Source organism: Gastrolobium bilobum, unplaced genomic scaffold, assembly GCF_033153095.1.
Source record: "Gastrolobium bilobum isolate Gb01-03AN ecotype WA unplaced genomic scaffold, APGP_CSIRO_Gbil_v1 utg6213, whole genome shotgun sequence".
In the NCBI taxonomy this organism is placed as follows: Eukaryota; Viridiplantae; Streptophyta; class Magnoliopsida; order Fabales; family Fabaceae; genus Gastrolobium; species Gastrolobium bilobum.
Genome location: NW_026897399.1, coordinates 13380 through 32990, shown reverse-complemented (window position 1 = coordinate 32990; position 19611 = coordinate 13380). Strand labels below are relative to the sequence as shown.

The following is a 19611-nucleotide window of genomic DNA, read 5'->3' as shown; positions in this document are numbered from 1 at the left end:
TCATGTTTCATTACCCATTCCTAAAGTCAGATAATTATATTGTGTGTTAAATTATCAATGTGATAAGAAAAACTTGAAAATAAATAAGAAAGAGGAGGTGAAGGAAAACAGGTCAAAACTAACATTTCTTTCTTCAGTTAATATAAGAAGGTATGAGTGTCCGTGAAGAAGAGGAAGATAGAGAAGTACCAGAATAAGAAAAAAGCATATACAAAATGAGAAAGAAGGTGAATAAAAGGATATTTTTGTCTTTTTATTTTGTGTAGGGCATAAAACTCTTGTCCGGGGGTCTATCTCTTAAAGCGAGTTCTGTCTAAGACATTGGTCATTTAACAAATCAAAGAAAGCACAATTTTATTTATTTTTATTTTTTTGTATTATATAGTCCCCAATTTTTTAACGGATCAAACGAAACTCAATATATACAAAATTCAAATTTAAAATAAATGAAATAACCTAAAATAAGGAGCTGATGAGAATAAGGAAAAATAAAAGTTCTTTCAAGTAACACAACACAGCCATTACATATCTCACACAACAGCTTTCATTTAAGTGTATTTGAAAAATAAATCCAGTATTAAATTTAAGGGAGTTCGCGGTCTGGATTGGATTGGTTTTAAAAGTAAAAATCATTTGATCCAATCCCTTCGGTTTGATCATGTGATCATCCATTCGGTTTGGATTTTTTTCAAATCCGATCCGATCCAATCCAATTTTTTTCCGTTCGGATTGGATCGGTTTTCGGTTTTCTGAAAATCCTAAAATTTGTTTCATGATTATTGTGCAAATAACATCTTTTGCATATAATGACTTTGTAATTTTTTTTTTAAATACCAAAGCATTAGTAAACAATAATATATAGTTTTTTTGTGGGGCAATGAAATATGAAGCTCTACAGAGATAAAATTTTGTTGATGAGATGTGACTAGGCTTTTTCTTGGGTTTAATTGATGGGTTAATGGGTCTTGGGTTTAGAAATTTTTGGGCTATGATTGGAGAAAGACCCAAGTAGGTAGAAGGGAATTGATATATTGTATCGGTTTGGATTGGATAGATTTTCATCAACCAATCCGAAAACCGACCCAATCCAATTAAAATTTGCGGATTTTTTTCGTTTTTCGGTTTTCAGTTTATTCGGTTTGGTCACCGCGGTTTGAATCGGTTGATAAACACTCCTAATTAAATTTATAGGAGTTAGTTTTGCACAGTTGCTTAATAAGTAGCATTTCATTCTTTGACGACATAGGTGAACACAGTTGGCTAAAGGTTTGATCCGTATCCCACAAGGATGTCAATTCAAACCTGCTGGTCGATGTGAGAACTTTGTCAGTTGGGTGATATGTAATCTCTCTTAAAAATCTTCAAAAAATTTGAGAGATTTTCCCTGACCTTAGAGGAATATCAATATCTAACCTCACTTAAACTTTTTGTTATAAAAAAAAAAAAAAATTTCATTCTTTTATTAGCTACCATCCTTGTAATAAAGAACTTATTTTACAAAACACTATGACCGAAGTAATTGGGTCACAATTTGAGAGGAAAATAAGTATACTATTTCCCCAGCATGTTCCTATCCTTCGTAAAATCCACTAAAAGAGGCTGCAGTGCCTGTCCCAGCAGAAATTCAATTCTACCAAGTCACTTGAAATCGATTCTTATTTTTCTAAATTAAAATGATATTACTCTATGGGCGTTTGATGTGTAGAGTATTTGAGGGAGTCACACACAGAGCAAAATTAGTCAAATTAAGTACAAATAATGCAGGGTGTGGGGATTTATGCATTGTTGTTTGCTTGAGACAAGGTCATGTATACAAAATTCTGAGCAGGAGCATGTTCACTCTGAATATAGGATTTCACCATGTGTTTTCCCTTCTCTATCATTTATTGTAATAGCAGCATTTATTTTTCTGTGTATATACAGCAACATAAGAAAGGAGAAAAATGTAAAACCCAAATCCAGCAACAGCTAAAGCCTAAAGGCTAGACCTTTAAATGTAAATGTACTTTAAAAAAGGAAAGTTTGAATGGGTCAATGGCATTGTCCATCTGTAATTAGGTCATTGATTGCGGGCAAGTAGCAAAATTTTATCTCGGCTTCACCCAGCAACTTCAGTTTAATTTATCTCTGAAAGAATGGACCTAACTAATTACTAAATTGAAATATGACTATCCACAGTCAGAAAGAATTTAGGATCTTATTCTTGTTTTATCCACCAGCTTTCTGGATCTCATCAATCAGTGCTACCAAAGCCATTCTCCACTGAGAACATTGTGCATCAGAGCTGAATAACTTCTGCATTGTGCTTAACTCATCAGAACTTGCCCTTTGTAGTATTGGTTTCATCTCTACAAGGGAATGGCAACTTCCTCCTATGTTATCCTTTTCCTGCTTTATCAAATTAATACCAAAAACTTTGGTATTGACATTACCTAAAGACCTACTTGAACCATACGTTAACTTATCAATGACCCTGCCTGAAGATGCAGGGACAACTTTGTGATTCCAGTACTCTACGCACCGATGACTGAGATCTTGAGCTTCAATGGCCTGAAAAAATTAGTCAGAATGTAATAAAACATCAAAGTGTGGACATAATTCCAGGGAAACATTCTACAAGAGTCATTTAAGTTCTTACCAAATTACATTCAAATTAATTCAGCAGTCATTTAACAAACTTGATCATAATAAACTATGTTAATCTAGTTCAACGCAATTGGTCAAGAGAGTGGAACTATGTGACTTAATTCTACATTAGAAAAATTATAAACAGGTGATATTAGTAGTTCAAGTTGGGCAAAAATATAAGTAAGAATCATGTGTCTTATGTTACCTGAATAATGGATGGTAAAAGGAAGCCAAACATTCTAAGACCGTTAATGCTTTTTAGAAGCTCTAAGGGAGGAAGTTCTAGTTCACCCACTCCTTCGCCTAGTTATTTCGTGATGCAGTCTCTTTAGAACTGATTCCCAGCACTTATCTGCTGAGGTATCAGTGAAAGCTTCACTTGGACATTCTTCCAAGGTAACCTGAAATATATTTTACGGAATAAGAAAGAAATATACTTCAATTGAGACATGTCAATGCAAATAAATACAACCATAAAAATTCAGATGTAGTTAATTAACTAGTAGTATATAGTAACAACATTGAGTTTCTTAACCTAGAGTAGAAAAAAGAAATTATCACTTTGTTTCATTTATATTTTGTCAGATTCATAATTTCAGACAGTGGTGCCACTACAAATCCTCTGACCAGCCAAAAATTAGCAGCAACTAGGTTTCTCCAGAAACCCTCCAATAAGAAAGCATGACATAGAAGACAGCAAAAACATTTATCCCACCGACACGTAATGGAACAACCATAACCAAGTATTTTAAAATGAAAGAAAAATTCATTTAATGGGAAATGTGAGTGTCATGTTACATGACACATCTTGTGTCATGCCATAGGCACAAAAAAGTGTGGGTCCCATTGAAAATAAAAATAAAGAAAAAATAAAATAAAGATGTGGGTCCCACATTTTTGTGTTTATGGCATGACACAAGATGTGTCATGTAACATGACGCTCACATTTCCCTTCATTTAATATGGAGAAAAGTACAGCTGGAAAAATGAAGTTTTCCCAAATCAAACAAAAATATTAAAATAAAAAAGAAGATAACAAAGAAAATGAAGAATACAATGGCTTAATTCCCTATCCCTCCACAAGCTATGGGAAAAAACCCCTGCCCCCTTAAAGAAATCATCAACACAAAGCCTACGAGTAATCTGTTCCATAAATCTCTAGCATTATTTTTTAGCCAAATACACCATACGCTATAGTGTACTTACACAAAGCATTACAGGCCTTCATACTGAGGCAAACAATTATAAGCTAATTAATTTTAGATAAGGCAAATAGAGAAAAGTGCTTAAACAAAATATTCTTCAAGTTAAGCCAATAGGATTGGTCTAGTGATGAGGGATTTGGGTAGTTTACACGAGGTCATAAGTTTAAACCTTAGTGCCACCATTGTATCAAAAAAAAATTCTTCAAGTTGAGTCTACATTGGAAACGGAGAAACTGTGTGTTTTAATATTTAAACCAAAATGCATTACGAAATAGAAATTCGCAACTGAAAACGTCAACAACAAAGTCTTACTCCCACTAAGTGGGTTTGGCTACATGGACTCAGGAATTATAACAACTTTTAAAAGCTAACATTCCTACACTTCACTCAAATAACAATGGGTGACCTTGGTACCCCAAAATAGCCATTGTCTCATTCATCTAGGAATATTCAATCCCAGTTGGTTGAATAAATGAATATGCAGAAAAGAACAGCTACTATTGACTGATAGCAGTTCCAAAAGCCAATAAGGTCAGATGCACTAGGTTTTTCCAAATCTAAAACTAAACTGAGGACAAAGATGAATAGAAATTGAAGCTGTCAATTGAAGAAGACATGTTCCTCAATTTGAAGACCATTTACTATCCCAAGACTGCTAGTGTTTAAGTAATTTGACCACCTTTGTTGCAGCTCCTTTGCCTATGATAAACCCCCATTACTAAGGTGTATGCTACAAGGAAAGGGATGGGAAGTAAAGGATCAATACACGTGGGTAAGGACAGAATGGGAAACAACGGGGAATATTCATGCTGATAATCTGGAACATAACCAAATGCCAAGCTGGTAGAGGGAGAAGGCAGGAATTCAGTTGTGGAAAATGAGAGTCTAAGGGGGAAGGATAGCAAGTCTGAAGGTAGCCAATACTTCAGTTCAGGAGTGGGATTGGAAGTTAACCTAGTTGCTGCAATTTTCCATTTCTGTTTCTTTCTTATCTCAGTTTCTGTAATTTCTGGGTTAATGCAGTTTTCAGCAACATCAGAGAGGATTTCTATTAGCCTTCATGTGCTGAATGGCCAACCTCAATCTTATAACAAGAAAATCATAAAATAAATGGACTACAAAGGTGATGAAGCAGGCAGATTATTGATTTCATGACAATTAAAACCAACAAAATTTGTGGCTATGAAATACAAATAACAGAGATCAAGAAACAGTAATTTGTAAATATGATTTCATTTTCAAACCAAAAACAGGAACAGGGTCAGGAATGATACCTTGAAAAGAGGTCCAAGAAATCCAGCATCAATGACTTCAGATATATAGTTACAGATTCTTGTTGGATCAAGAATGCTAAAGAAATTAACTCGACTCTTGAAACCTTCAAAAAATTACCAAAATGTAGAAAAGTTCAAAAAAAAAAAAAAACTGTAAAAGGTAAAATCTCCAAACACAGAAAATATCCTAATGTGGCATACCTCTTGGATATATTGTGTGCTTACTGCACCACAGCTTTCCATGGACAACAGATCCCAAACCTATAGGCTTGACAGAAGTACCAAACATTTGCATTAGGCAGCTTTCGCCTGCCAAAGATATACTTGTATTTGTTGTGTCTGAGACTTCCTTTTTCAATACATTGTTGGGCTGCTTTCCAGAATGTGAATCCATTTGCAGATCCACCGCAAATTTTCCACCATCAAATGTACTAGAATTATGAACATCCCTTGTACGTGATGAAAAATCTGTCTTCACAACAGAAGACAAGTGTGATAGGATACTGTCACCACCAAGTTCCATGTTGTCCTGTTCCTTTCCGGCCTCTGAACAACATACTTTTTCCTCTACTGAAACACCCTTAATATGATGGTTATCAGCAATATCCATCAAACAGTTTTCATTTTCACCAGACATAACATCAAGATTTAAATCCAGAGAAGCTGTCTTATCCACCTTATTATCAATATAAGGAATCTCAGTTACATTTAAATTTGAACAATACCTGGTTCTTGTACCAGTTGAGATTTCCACTTCTTCATGGCTCTTGGTTTCGTATATGTCTCTCTCCATGACTGATTTATCTATGCAAACTTCATTGGCATCAGCAGAAACCATTCCGAAGTTTTTATTTGCCCACACCTCGATAGCAGGCAATTCTCCTCCTAATGCTTCAATCAATTTATTTAGCTCGTTTATAGTATATCGAAGCAGAACAAATCTTTTGTCCGTTCCGCATGAGCAGAACAAATTTGTGTGCTTAAGACAAGAATATCTGTCAGGAGAGCAATCACAACCTACAGCAGATAGGTGCAAGTCATAGAAACAAAAGAAGCATTCTCTCTCTTTGTCCAAATCAAACCCACTGTCCATATTCAGCAACTTAAAATGAGTTGGAAGACAGTTTAGCCTCTCTTCTTCCATCTTTACTCTTGTCTGTAAAAAATAAGGGTAACAAGAATTAGATATCTGCACGGTGACTAAAACTAATTAACAAACAAATTAGTTCCAAAACTTTATGGAGCTTTCAAAATTTGCAGATGTGGGTATAATATGATCAAAGAGGAGAGAATGAGAGAATCATTACCTTAACTGCCTTGGTAAGAACTCCATCTTTCCCACATACACTTCTCCAATTCAAATTTTTTGGAGTTTCCTTTCCAAAAAGAGCTAGCTGTGCAAGGGCTCGTACAGCTTCCTTTGCTGATCCAAATAACAGCTTGTCGTGTGACAATGATGTCTTACGGCATTGCAAACTGTAAAGCTCAACAGCATTCTGGCCATGCATTAACCAATCAACAGGAGCCACATTCACTGCCTCTGCACAATTGAAAGCCACAATTGAAGCCAGAGTGGTATGCCCTTGGAAAGGTAATAACAAATTCCCCAGAATGCTGAACAGTACGATACACAGGAACTCCCTCAGATTTATGAATTGAAGGAGATAACTGAGTAACCTGCTCAAAGAAGAAAATCATAACCATTAAAATCAGAATAAAATTCGCAAACTTAGAAGCTATGTACTGTACATAGAATGCTAAAATATCTAACACTTCTATAAGAACTGAACACATGCACTGGGGACTTCTGGATATAAACTAGGGTTATCATTATTAGTAGAAATACAAATATCAAAATTCAGCCAAAGGAGGGAAAGGTTATAGACACATTGATATGAGTGAACATCACTGCAGCAATAACAGAGCTGAAAGTTTATGTTCATACAGCATGCATCATAAGGGATATTTGTCATGAGGAACCATCAAGTCGTTAAGATGATGCCAACTCTCAGTCACCACTTTTTCCCAAACACACTAGCAGCATAGTTGGTCAGAATCTAAAGTGAGCTTCAGTTCTTAGGGATAATAACTGATAATTTCTCTCTCTTACTCATAATTTAATACCTAATTACTATAGCTTCCACTTTACATTCATACATATAAAGGGATCTTACACCAGACTGATTACACCTTCAACCGATCAAAAAGTTATCATGATTATAGTTTTCTTAACTTCCATAAGTGCGTTGAGCATTCGTAGCACTCTGCACCCATAGAATATATGTTTTGCATCAACAAAAATCTCATTGCATTCATGAATTCTCTATGTGGAAACAACAAAGTATCACTAAAGCAACCAATAACTCAAAATACTAGTCAAAAATTGAAAGCAATAAGGAAAGTACAAGTTGTAGCATTCTACCAGTTCATTGAGTAGATTTGGTTGTTCCTCAAATAAATCAGGCAAGTTCTTCCTCATTGAATCTTCAAAAACCGAAGCATGGCATCCAGGTACTCCATACCATACTTTTGGGTCACCCCAGTGCAGATAATTAAGCGAATAAAGGTGATGATCCTCAACATGCTGTTCCAATGACAGTGTGTTATCTTTCGAGAAAATGTTAGGATTTGAAATGAAAGAAATGCAAAATTCAAGACCACGACATATTGTCATGAATCAACTATCCCAAAAACTTAAGTTGCGAAGACACATGAATGGTTTTATATTACATTTCTAACATGTCTCCTCACACAAAAACCATTTCGGGTTGAAGCATGGATAATTGACCGGCCCACCTACCTTGTACTAAATTTCCTTTTTTAATAGAAGAATGGACGCAATAAGGATTGAATTCAAGACCACTTGGTTTTAAAGGATCTAATACTATATCATGAACCAATCATCCCCTCTATAATCTCGGTTACTTCTAGATATTTATTGTGTCATGTTCTTTCGTGACTGAAAGGTCATGGGTTCGAATCCAGGAAACAGCCTCTATACAATTATGCAAGGGTAAGGCTGCGTACAAGAATTTCCTCCACCCCACACTCGCTAGTCGGGTTTAACGGGGAATGGTTTTTTTTTTAAACAACGAATGTTAAAAGTTTCAACCCAACTTTCATGAAACTTAACTTAAACTCATATAACACTCTACAAAGAGATACATACAAAGAATTGAGGCAAAATGAAAATTGGTAATATTCCATGTCAGTCTTAAACTTTTCCTTTGACATGGAAAAAAAGTAATTCTAACCACTTACCCAGCAAAATGACGAAAAGCACATGCCAACATACAGCCATGGCACTAGAACTCCTGAGATGTCGCTTCCTTCAAAACTAAGTACAGAACCTGGCAGTCGCGGGAAGTTATTTAGATTCCATCCAGACAGGGCATACTGATCTGAATCACTCTTAGTTAAGGATGATGTCTTAGGAAAACCACTTCCAAGTGCTCCAGTTTCCAAGTCAGCTCCATAATACACCTACAATATAACAGAATCATATGTATACTATTGCAAAATTATGTGACAGTAAAGACCAACATAGTTGTCAAAAAGAGATGATTAATACCTCAACCTCATCAGTTGGTTGCTCAATTATTCGCCAGTATTCACCTTCAATTTCCACCTCAGAGGGCTCCCCTCTCTTTTGGTGGTTACTATCACTAAGTTTTCCATCTTCATTGGTATCTTTCAAACCAAAGTAGCATTCCTTAAAAAAATTAGCATATTGCTGAAAGTCTTTAAGCGTGAAGTCCAACCCTGATTGAAATCCAAATTTCTCATCAGATTCAGAAGCATTATTAGCTCCAGAAGCTGAATTGGCAAGACTCCTGCATGTGCCTGTTTTGGAGTGCTTTCTACGTTTTCGTTTTTTTCCCCTACTTTTTTTCCTCATAGGTTCCCTATTTTGAAGTAAATCAATATACTGAGTACGGGTGGGAAATTATGCATTTTCCCATAGATCCTTCTCCTTAAGAGGGCAAGGTGGAACCCAGCAAGGTGGAGGGACAATCCTACATATGCCATAGGGTTCAGCATGGGGACGTATCTTTGCTATGTAACTGAGTGTATCTTCAAACTCCTAAATAAGAAGAGTAAAAATAAGAAACCAGAATTACTCAAAATACAATATGACTACCACAAAAGCAACAATATGAAGATGGTAATAATAACAAGTACTTCAACAGTCGGATAAAACACAGGGGCTTCATCAATAATAGGCCGACATGCTTCAACTGGATCCCATCTAGCTGATGTCTGCAACATGACAACAATAATCAACATACGAAAAAAGAATAGACAAAAATCAAATCTCTCTCTCTCCCCCTATTTATATAATAGTCATTCACTAACTTTCAAAACATTCTTTTCTTCTATACTATAAGAAATTTGTTTAAAAAACTTAATTTAGTCATTGACTTCATCTGAGTATACCATTATGCTTTGAATAGGATGGGAATCAGATGATTCAAGTTAGACTCACCACATGGTCATCAAGATAAGTATTGATTGCTTGTTATTTTGAACACTCATACTAAAGAAGTTTATCTATTTTGAGAAACGGAGGGGAGGGGAAGAGGGTCAGTAGAAAATACCTAGAAAAAATTAAAATACAGGTGTTCAAATGTTAATTCCATCAAAATTTCAAACAAGTGGTTCCTATTTGATCCGAATATTCATGGATCGTCAAAGCATTAAGCATACTCAACATGGCAGACCATACTACATACCTTTTTACTTCTCAGACTGCCAAAAGACTCAAGTGCATTGCTATTTTTTAGCTTGGGCCTAAAAGGATTATCCTGAAAAATATGTAAGAATGCTAAATTTGTTAAAATTAGCAGCCTCACTAAAAGTAATCATGGATATTACAATCCAAATATTGCCAATGGGTTTGGTACAAACAAAACAGTTTAATGTCAAAGAGATCAAGCTGTAGCAAATAGAAAATATGAATGCGATAAATGCACCAAAAGTACGCCCAACAGCAAATTATATATGAATTTGAACACAAAAATCAAACTTTAAAATATAATAGATATAGTCATGCATTCATATTACAAAAACTCAAAATCATGAGTCAAATTCCAAAGTTCCTACTAAAAACAGAATAGTAACCCAATCACAGAATAAGTCCAATCTAATATCCTAAAATAAGTTATAAAAATTTGATGTCCTTTGTTTGCTTATACTGGTTGGGTATTAGTAGCTGATACCAGAAACAAGTCTTATATTTGACTGAAGTTGCAAGGAGGACCTCTCTGATCACATAAGCTTCCTCAAAGAAAATGAAGATGTCCTTTCTGCAAGCTAAACCAAAAAAAAATGAAGATGGCCTCTGAAATTTCAACCAATTTGGAAAAAAGGTTAGTTCTCATGTATCAGAAATGGGAAGCGGTGGAAAAAGGAGGATACTAGCTACATAAAGTAGGTGTATGCTCAGATTACAGTTGTACTATGTATAGTATGTACTTTCTGTTATCAAATTTAAAAGGATTTAAATTTATGACTTTTAATATATGTTCAACCATCAGAATTGCACGTGATAGAACCAAGGTATTTGCCATTTGGCAATGGAACAAATGTCTGTTTCAGAGGCTGATGAAATTATCTGAGAGTACAATAGAGAAAAGGGGAAGAAGGGTCATGTTTTTTTTTTTGAAAAAGGGGTCATATTTCATTCTGCTACAGACTACCATTGAATCTGCATCAAAGTACGTGCAGTTAACATATTCAATTCCAAAACTTCAAACCTTATAAGGACAACTGCTATAAATTCCCTTAGTTGTTTACATGGAAAGCAATTCTTCATTTACCTACTCCAATCAATTTTCTACATACAAGTTTAATGACCTTACCAAATGTTCTCATAAAGGCCGCTTAAACGAGGCCAGTTCAATAGCAGGAAAAAAACAAAAGACAAAATGCTTCATGATCTTTACCTGCGCAGGGAAGCACGATATGTAAGGAAGTGCAAGTAAAAATAGCGATGCGATGACTATAGTTTATGAAGAAACCGTGAAGGTTAACGAAGACGGAAGCACGACATGTAATTCGTTTAAATTAGAAAAAAAAAGACGAAACAGTGTCGTTTAGGTGCACAGTAGATACATCTATCTAAAGTTACAGCAGAAATTTTATTCCCCAAAGAAATATATAAAATCTCTCAGATGTATATTTATCAATTTCTGAAGTTGGTAGAACATATATACGAACACAGTTAGTATTTTGAACAGTATACACATTCTTCATCAAGTCTTTATCATGCATAAAATTTTAGCAACAGAGATTGAAGTGCCAACATCTTTTGTGCCATAATGAATCCGTAAGAGAATTTGGTAGAGCATGCTCAAATTTTGGTCTCTAGTGAAAATTTCTATCCTTAATGGCAAGGGTCATCAATAAAGAATAAAGAAATATATAAAATCTCTCAGATGTATATTTATCAATTTCTGAAGTTGGTAGAACATATATACGAACACAGTTAGTATTTTGAACAGTATACACATTCTTCATCAAGTCTTTATCATGCATAAAATTTAAGCAACAGAGATTGAAGTGCCAACATCTTTTGTGCCATAATGAATCCGTAAGAGAATTTGGTAGAGCATGCTCAAATTTTGGTCTCTAGTGAAAATTTCTATCCTTAATGGCAAGGGTCATCAATAAAGAATAAAGAAATATATAAAATCTCTCAGATGTATATTTATCAATTTCTGAAGTTGGTAGAACATATATACGAACACAGTTAGTATTTTGAACAGTATACACATTCTTCATCAAGTCTATATCATGCATAAAATTTAAGCAACAGAGATTGAAGTGCCAACATCTTTTGTGCCATAATGAATCCGTAAGAGAATTTGGTAGAGGATGCTCAAATTTTGGTCTCTAGTGAAAATTTCTATCCTTAATGGCAAGGGTCATCAATAAAGAATAAAGAAATATATAAAATCTCTCAGATGTATATTTAACATTAGATAAAAAAAAAACATAGATATTGGAGGAAGTTCCAAATTACTCCGCAGCCAGCGTGCAGTTAATAAGCATATTACACAATCATTTATCAATAATCAAGCGTTGAAGTTGCCAAAAGAAAGGTTATCCATTGATTAATAACAAGTACAATTCTACAGTGGAGAATCAACTATGGCAAACACAGATAGTTGTTAAAAAGAAAAACTAAGTTGGGCAATCTTCAGTAGGGATTCCCTCTTCAGCTATTGAGACCCCCTCAGTGGCGTCCTTTCCAGCAGTGTCTTCAACGTTATTCCTAGATGAAGCTTCCTCACCAATACCTTCCAAAGGAAGTGTTGCCAATAACACCATCGCCAACGATGGGATCCGCACGACGGGATCTCTACGGCGTCAGTAGGTTCGCCATCTACGGGTTGCTCTCCGCTCAGCACATGGTGGTCGCCTAAAGGTGAGTCACCGAACTTGGCTGGTTCTTCCTCTACATCATCCTCTTCCTCATCAGAGTCAGGCCCTTCCTGTATCACAGTCGTCTCGCCATGAAGCAGGCGTTTCCCTTCCACCACATAATCGACACTCAAGCCCGAAGCATCTATCTTAGGATATCGAAATTGAACCTGATTCAGGGCGTTGTTAAAAGAATCATAAAAAACTGAAGGCAAGGCAAGCTCCAGCTCCTGTACTCGCCCAGAAGCTTTTTTAAAATCCTCTTGGGCGGCATGCAAGTTACCACATACGCCAGTCAACTCAACAGATAACGCATCCTTCTCCGACTGAAGGGCAGCTTTCTCGGCAGTCAACTGGCTATTCGCCGCATGGAGCCCCTTTTTCTCGGTTCAAGACTCATCCAATAACTTTGATAAGTCATCCTTCTCCTGCGACAGGCGTTGCACCACATCACTAGCCCCCTTCAGTTCTTGGTTGCTGTCAGATAAAGTTTTATTGGTTGCCTTCAGGTCACTAATTTCCTTACCCAACCGCCCGATCTCGGCCGTTAAGGACTCAATCTTGCGCCCTTTATGTACCAAGTCATCATGCTGGGTAGAACAACGGCTGTCAACAGCAAGAGTAGCCTCCCGGGTTCCCACAATCTTACCGATCATTACCTGTGCGCAGTCAATGATGTCTTGGCGATTAATTTGCTGTGGTACCAACACGTTTAAATCAGGATTAGGGAAACTAGAGTTCAGATCCCTCTCGGATAGCTTCATGATCTGCACTAACGAAACAGCCGCAGGCGTTGAAGTTCCTTCGACAGTCGCCATGACAGGTACCCCCGCCCTGTCCGGAGTATTGACCACCACCATGTCATCACCGCCAGGGGCGTCCGAGAAACTCTCCATGGCAAATGAGAGACTACCACTTGATTGACCAGACTCAGTCGGCTCCACCCTAACCCTTTTAGCTCCTTTAGGCGAGCTTAAATCCTTGCTAGCAACCCTCTTCCTTCCAGAAGCCGTTGGTTTAGGAGGAATAACTTCAGGTGCAGAAGGGTTGACCGCCAAACTCTGGGCATTCTCCTGCACATCCTTAATAACCGGGCCGCCAGTCCTCCTAGCAAGCTCCTCGGCAGGAATGTCCGCCGTAGACCGGACCTTCCTTTTAACAATGTTCACCACTTTCCTTTTTCCCTTGTCGACTCCCTTACTTGGGGCGACGGGAGCGACAACAGGAGCGACAACAAGTGATTTATGTAACATTTTTGCACTATTTCTTCTGCGCACAAATATTATAGTTTTCCCCAGATTCTCTTCTATTTCGAGTATGTATTCTTTTTTCACTTCAATCTTAGAGAGTTCATCAAGACAATGAACTTTATATTGCTTTACGGCATCTAAAGATAGTTCCTTCACAAAAAGTGTATTATAATCCTGCTTAACTGTCCTCGAAACAAAATTCTGGACAATGTCATTCAATGTAGCAGAAAACAGAAGAACCTAGACATACACAAGTCAATCAAAATCTTCTTAGATAAGAAAAGAAACTAAAAAAACAACTACATCACATACAAGCACACACAACATTTGAATCACATACAAAGCAACCAATCTTGGTAAAATGTTCATTTAAGTACAGACGCAATGGTTATGGTGCCCAAAAATAACAAGGAACAGTTATAATTCCCTTCTACATAGATTCAAATTAAATTATAGCAAACCATTAGCTTCAATCAAATTAACATTCAATCTTCATATCTATGCAATATTATTTGATTGAGCATGATGTACTATGTAACAGCCCGTTACGTACCGGTATTGTTAACATTAATTATGATATTAAGCGCAGTTACAATCACAGCAGTTCATTTATAAAAACGAGAATAAATTTTTTTCGACTATTACGCGAGCATTTAAATCATAAAAAGGCGTAATAATTAATAGCTGTGACCGTAACCGTAAACTCTTGCGGAAGACTTATTTAAACTATTTTTATCACTTACGTTACTTATTATAAGTTACTAAGGAGTTCCCATAAACTCACTTAGCCAATTTCCAACTTTACGTTTTATACCAATTCGAATATGTTACACTCTAAGTTTTTCTGCGACCAAACTGATCGCAACCAACCCTACTTCTCAGATTATACCCTTGTGTTACTTAATTCCCTTTTTAACAAGCTAAAATACGCTCAATTCGGAGCTCATTTGCTCCGGTTAACGCCGTTTGAAGTTGGATAAGCGATTAGCCCAAACAACCCCAAAAACAGCTCCAAACCACTCACATTGCTCGAATTACTGCACTCAATCCACTCAACCATTTGCCCTCAAATTTTTATCCTACAAACTAGGCATCTCAAACTTCATTTTGATATATCACACGCTCAATTTGACTGAGAAACGAAGCGGGAATTAATTTCCCAAATCCGGTCCAGAATCTGCCTCAGGTGCAGGGGCACATGGGCAGTCCGTGTTTCTCTATTTTTTTCAGGCCGAAGATCAACCCAGATTTTCCTCAAATTTGGACACAAGGTAGAGGACATCTCAACCTTCAAAATGGCGTATGGCACGTCCCTAGGGGACTTCTATGGAGGGAGATATGCTCTCCCGAAGTTTGCCTAAAATCTGCCAATTCTACAGAAAATTCGCCAGAGTTTCCTTTGTTTTTCCAATAATCCCAAATTTGTAAAAGGTCATTTAAACCTCAAATGTACCTAATAAACACATGATAATACAGTAATAATCCAATGGGTGGCACACACAAGGACCAACAACGCCTTGGGGCACTTACAACCCAATCCAGTTTATAGTTATTAAACATAGAGTCCATATTAATCATTCTTAAGTAGTTGCAATCACTAACACCTTTTTCATGCATATTTCCATCATACATATTATCATAACCTAAAATAGGCCTAAGGCCCTTCCATCATAATTAGACATGCATCAATACTATTACAATATGGCTTTACAAATTACAACTTGAAACTAAAACTTCAAATTACATTCTTCTACAATTTCAACTTAATTTAAAAGACAACATAACCAAATACATCACTACTAGACTTAGGCAAAATGGCATGAACAAGATGCTAATGAAGCTACTAATAAATACAAATGACATGTTCATGCCCTAAGTCTAGCCTAGGCCACACGGCCAACAAAATGCAAAATAAGAAACGCTCCATCGCTCACTCTGCGGGCCTCTTGCCCGAGGCTCCTGCTCCACTGCTACCTCCTGAAATAAATGCCCCGAGACGGGGTGAGATATACGAATATATCTCAGTAACCAAGAGGTTCTGGAGAAAACTCCACCCAATGGTTCACTTCGATGCATATCAATAGAATACAACAACCACTTTGAAAACGGGATATAGCAAGGGATTTAGAGAATGGGGAATATAAAGAAAACAAAATACGACGATACGGGATGGTAACCCCAATTCCACGTACGCCCTCGGCATATATAAGCCTATGGGTATCATCCAAGGTGTGTTCACAGAAACCACAACCATGATGCCCAAACCAACCAAAACGCCAAAGACATTCCTAGTGTGCTCCTACCCGGATCACACACCATGACCGCAGTCAACTGGAACTCCCTCCTGGAGACCTATCCAGCGGAAGTCCGAAAATGCCCGAAGGCTAATAAAACTGTCTACTGGCCAGAGACTCGGTACATAAGTACCCATAGCAATAATGCATGCATGCTCATGTGTTCTAAACTATTCATACACACTTCCTACCGTTGCCATCAACTGGCAAGGTGGAACAGAAAAGGGGAACAAGCCCCAGTACCAAGAGGTTACCTTAATTCGTGTTTCCACAAGCTCCGCAGCAGCTTATCCCTCAACTCGGTACACAGCGGAATGCCTACACAGAGGACATTCCCAATCACTCTCAGTTCAACCCATACATGTTAATTTATAATTACACATGCAATGAACCAATTTCTTACCTCAATCCACTTGGTCCCGGACCAAGGGCAATTCACTGATTCAAGATTCGGGATTCAGGTCGACGTACGGCAACCTATACAATAACGTACATCCATCAGTACTCGTCAAATAGTATCAAAACGCAAAAACACAAAAATCCTCCCCATCCTCCCTTGATGGTTCGGCCATTGTAGTGTAAATGTGAGATTTATTTTTCTAAATTTTCTTTCTCATTTTGTTACGTCTCATTAGGTTGTCAATAGGCCAGTTCAAGTGCCGGTTCGTCATTTTCGCGTCGAATTACATCAAAACGCGGAAATCGCCAAATCACCCCTTTTCCCTTTGGAGGTTCGGCCATGTAGGTGTAAATTTGAGATTTATTTTCCTAAATTTTCTTTCTCATTTTATAACACTCCCTTAGGTTGTTTTGAGGCTAGTTCAATCGTCGTTTTTCCGTTTTTCGACATTTACGCATCGTTTTGCGAAATATTTCATTCTAGGCTCATTTAGGTCTCTAAACACAATTTAATTTTCCCATTGATTCAAACACTTGCCAATCACAACACAACCCATCTAAGCACTATATAACTACACAAATCATCATCCAATTCATTTTTCAACATCAATTCCTCAATTTTTCCTCAAAGGTTCGAATCTTGCCCTATGACATTCCAAGGGATTTCCATTCAATTTTAATCATTCAAACCCTCATACAACCTATTATATCATCATATCATCATGCCACAATTTATCAAACAAGTCTCAACACCAAAATTCACAAGTCCAAAATCATGATCATCAAATTTTTCTAAGTTAAATTCATCAATTTTCACCAATAAATTTCATCGCATTTCTAGCTTTAATACATCATTCTAACACATTATCATCTAATACACATTTTCAAATTGAGCTCTCTAACACAACATATCATCAATCAAAGCTTTAGGTCACAAAATCAATTCATCACAATCAACCGTTTAAAATGCAAGAACACTCACCCAATTGGAAGGTATAAGACTCCTCCTAAGCATACTCCACCATTGGAGCATTTAAAAGCTCCAAGAACACAAAATTCCTCACCAAAACCGCAGCTGTAAATGGCCAAGATCTCCTCACACACGCGATTTCAAGGCTCAAGAGTGGTACCAATGTGTTTAGGAGGTGTTTTCCAACAAGTTTCAAGACAAAAATCGTTGGATTCGGTGGAGATTTGACCAAGTTATGGAAGAAAGAAAGCTTGAGCAATTCTTGGCCATGGAGGGGCTGCTGCACGCGGGAGAGAAGAGAGGGAGGAGAGAGAAAGTGTGAAAAAAAAGGTGAGTTTGACTCACTTAAGTCACAGGCGGGTCCCACACGCGTTTTAACTTTAATCAATCACCTAATTTCAACCACAAATTCATGACCTACGTATTTTTCTTGTTCATGTCATATTTTTGTTTCCCAAAAATACTGATAAAATTTTCACGCTTATCGGTACAATTATACCGCAGTATTTTTACACCGGAAAATCACTATTCATCAATTTTTCCCAAAATGACTCAATTCCATCAAATTTCATCAAAATCATATTTCCTAACTCAAAAAACCATTTACAACTCATATTTGAAACCTAGAGCTCAAAACTCAATCGGCACGTTTTACGGTGCAATCGTACCGCAGTATTTTTACCCGCGAAAAACACTATTCACTGATTTTTCTGAAACTTGCCTGTCCACTCAATTTTTCGTTCTGAACCCATTTCCAGGGTTATTTTTACCATCTGAGACCTTCTACTCAATTTTTATCTTCCTAGGGTTGCGTGTTGGCTAATTACCGTTTTGCCCTTTCTTTGTATTTTGGCCTAATCTTTAGGATTTTCACTAATCCATCACTTGATTGCTCACTTAATATTTTAATTACTTGATTTAAAATTGTGAGGTGTTATACTCGGGGAATGGTTTTTTTTTTAAACAACGAATGTTAAAAGTTTCAACCCAACTTTCATGAAACTTAACTTAAACTCATATAACACTCTACAAAGAGATACATACAGAGAATTGAGGCAAAATGAAAATTGGTAATATTCCATGTCAGTCTTAAACTTTTCCTTTGACATGGAAAAAAAGTAATTCTAACCACTTACCCAGCAAAATGACGAAAAGCACATGCCAACATACAGCCATGGCACTAGAACTCCTGAGATGTCGCTTCCTTCAAAACTAAGTACAGAACCTGGCAGTCGCGGGAAGTTATTTAGATTCCATCCAGACAGGGCATACTGATCTGAATCACTCTTAGTTAAGGATGATGTCTTAGGAAAACCACTTCCAAGTGCTCCAGTTTCCAAGTCAGCTCCATAATACACCTACAATATAACAGAATCATATGTATACTATTGCAAAATTATGTGACAGTAAAGACCAACATAGTTGTCAAAAAGAGATGATTAATACCTCAACCTCATCAGTTGGTTGCTCAATTATTTGCCAGTATTCACCTTCAATTTCCACCTCAGAGGGCTCCCCTCTCTTTTGGTGGTTACTATCACTAAGTTTTCCATCTTCATTGGTATCTTTCAAACCAAAGTAGCATTCCTTAAAAAAATTAGCATATTGCTGAAAGTCTTTAAGCGTGAAGTCCAACCCTGATTGAAATCCAAATTTCTCATCAGATTCAGAAGCATTATTAGCTCCAGAAGCTGAATTGGCAAGACTCCTGCATGTGCCTGTTTTGGAGTGCTTTCTACGTTTTCGTTTTTTTCCCCTACTTTTTTTCCTCATAGGTTCCCTATTTTGAAGTAAATCAATATACTGAGTACGAGTGGGAAATTATGCATTTTCCCATAGATCCTTCTCCTTAAGAGGGCAAGGTGGAACCCAGCAAGGTGGAGGGACAATCCTACATATGCCATAGGGTTCAGCATGGGGACGTATCTTTGCTATGTAACTGAGTGTATCTTCAAACTCCTAAATAAGAAGAGTAAAAATAAGAAACCAGATTTACTCAAAATACAATATGACTACCACAAAAGCAACAATATGAAGATGGTAATAATAACAAGTACTTCAACAGTCGGATAAAACACAGGGGCTTCATCAATAATAGGCCGACATGCTTCAACTGGATCCCATCTAGCTGATGTCTGCAACATGACAACAATAATCAACATACGA

General features: G+C 36.9%; 1 pseudogene; it reads right to left on the bottom strand.

Annotated features, from left to right (window-relative positions):
• Positions 1 to 1648: 1648 nt before the first annotated feature.
• On the bottom strand, positions 1649 to 19218 carry LOC133306598 (lysine-specific demethylase JMJ14-like; annotated as a pseudogene).
• Positions 19219 to 19611: the final 393 nt, after the last annotated feature.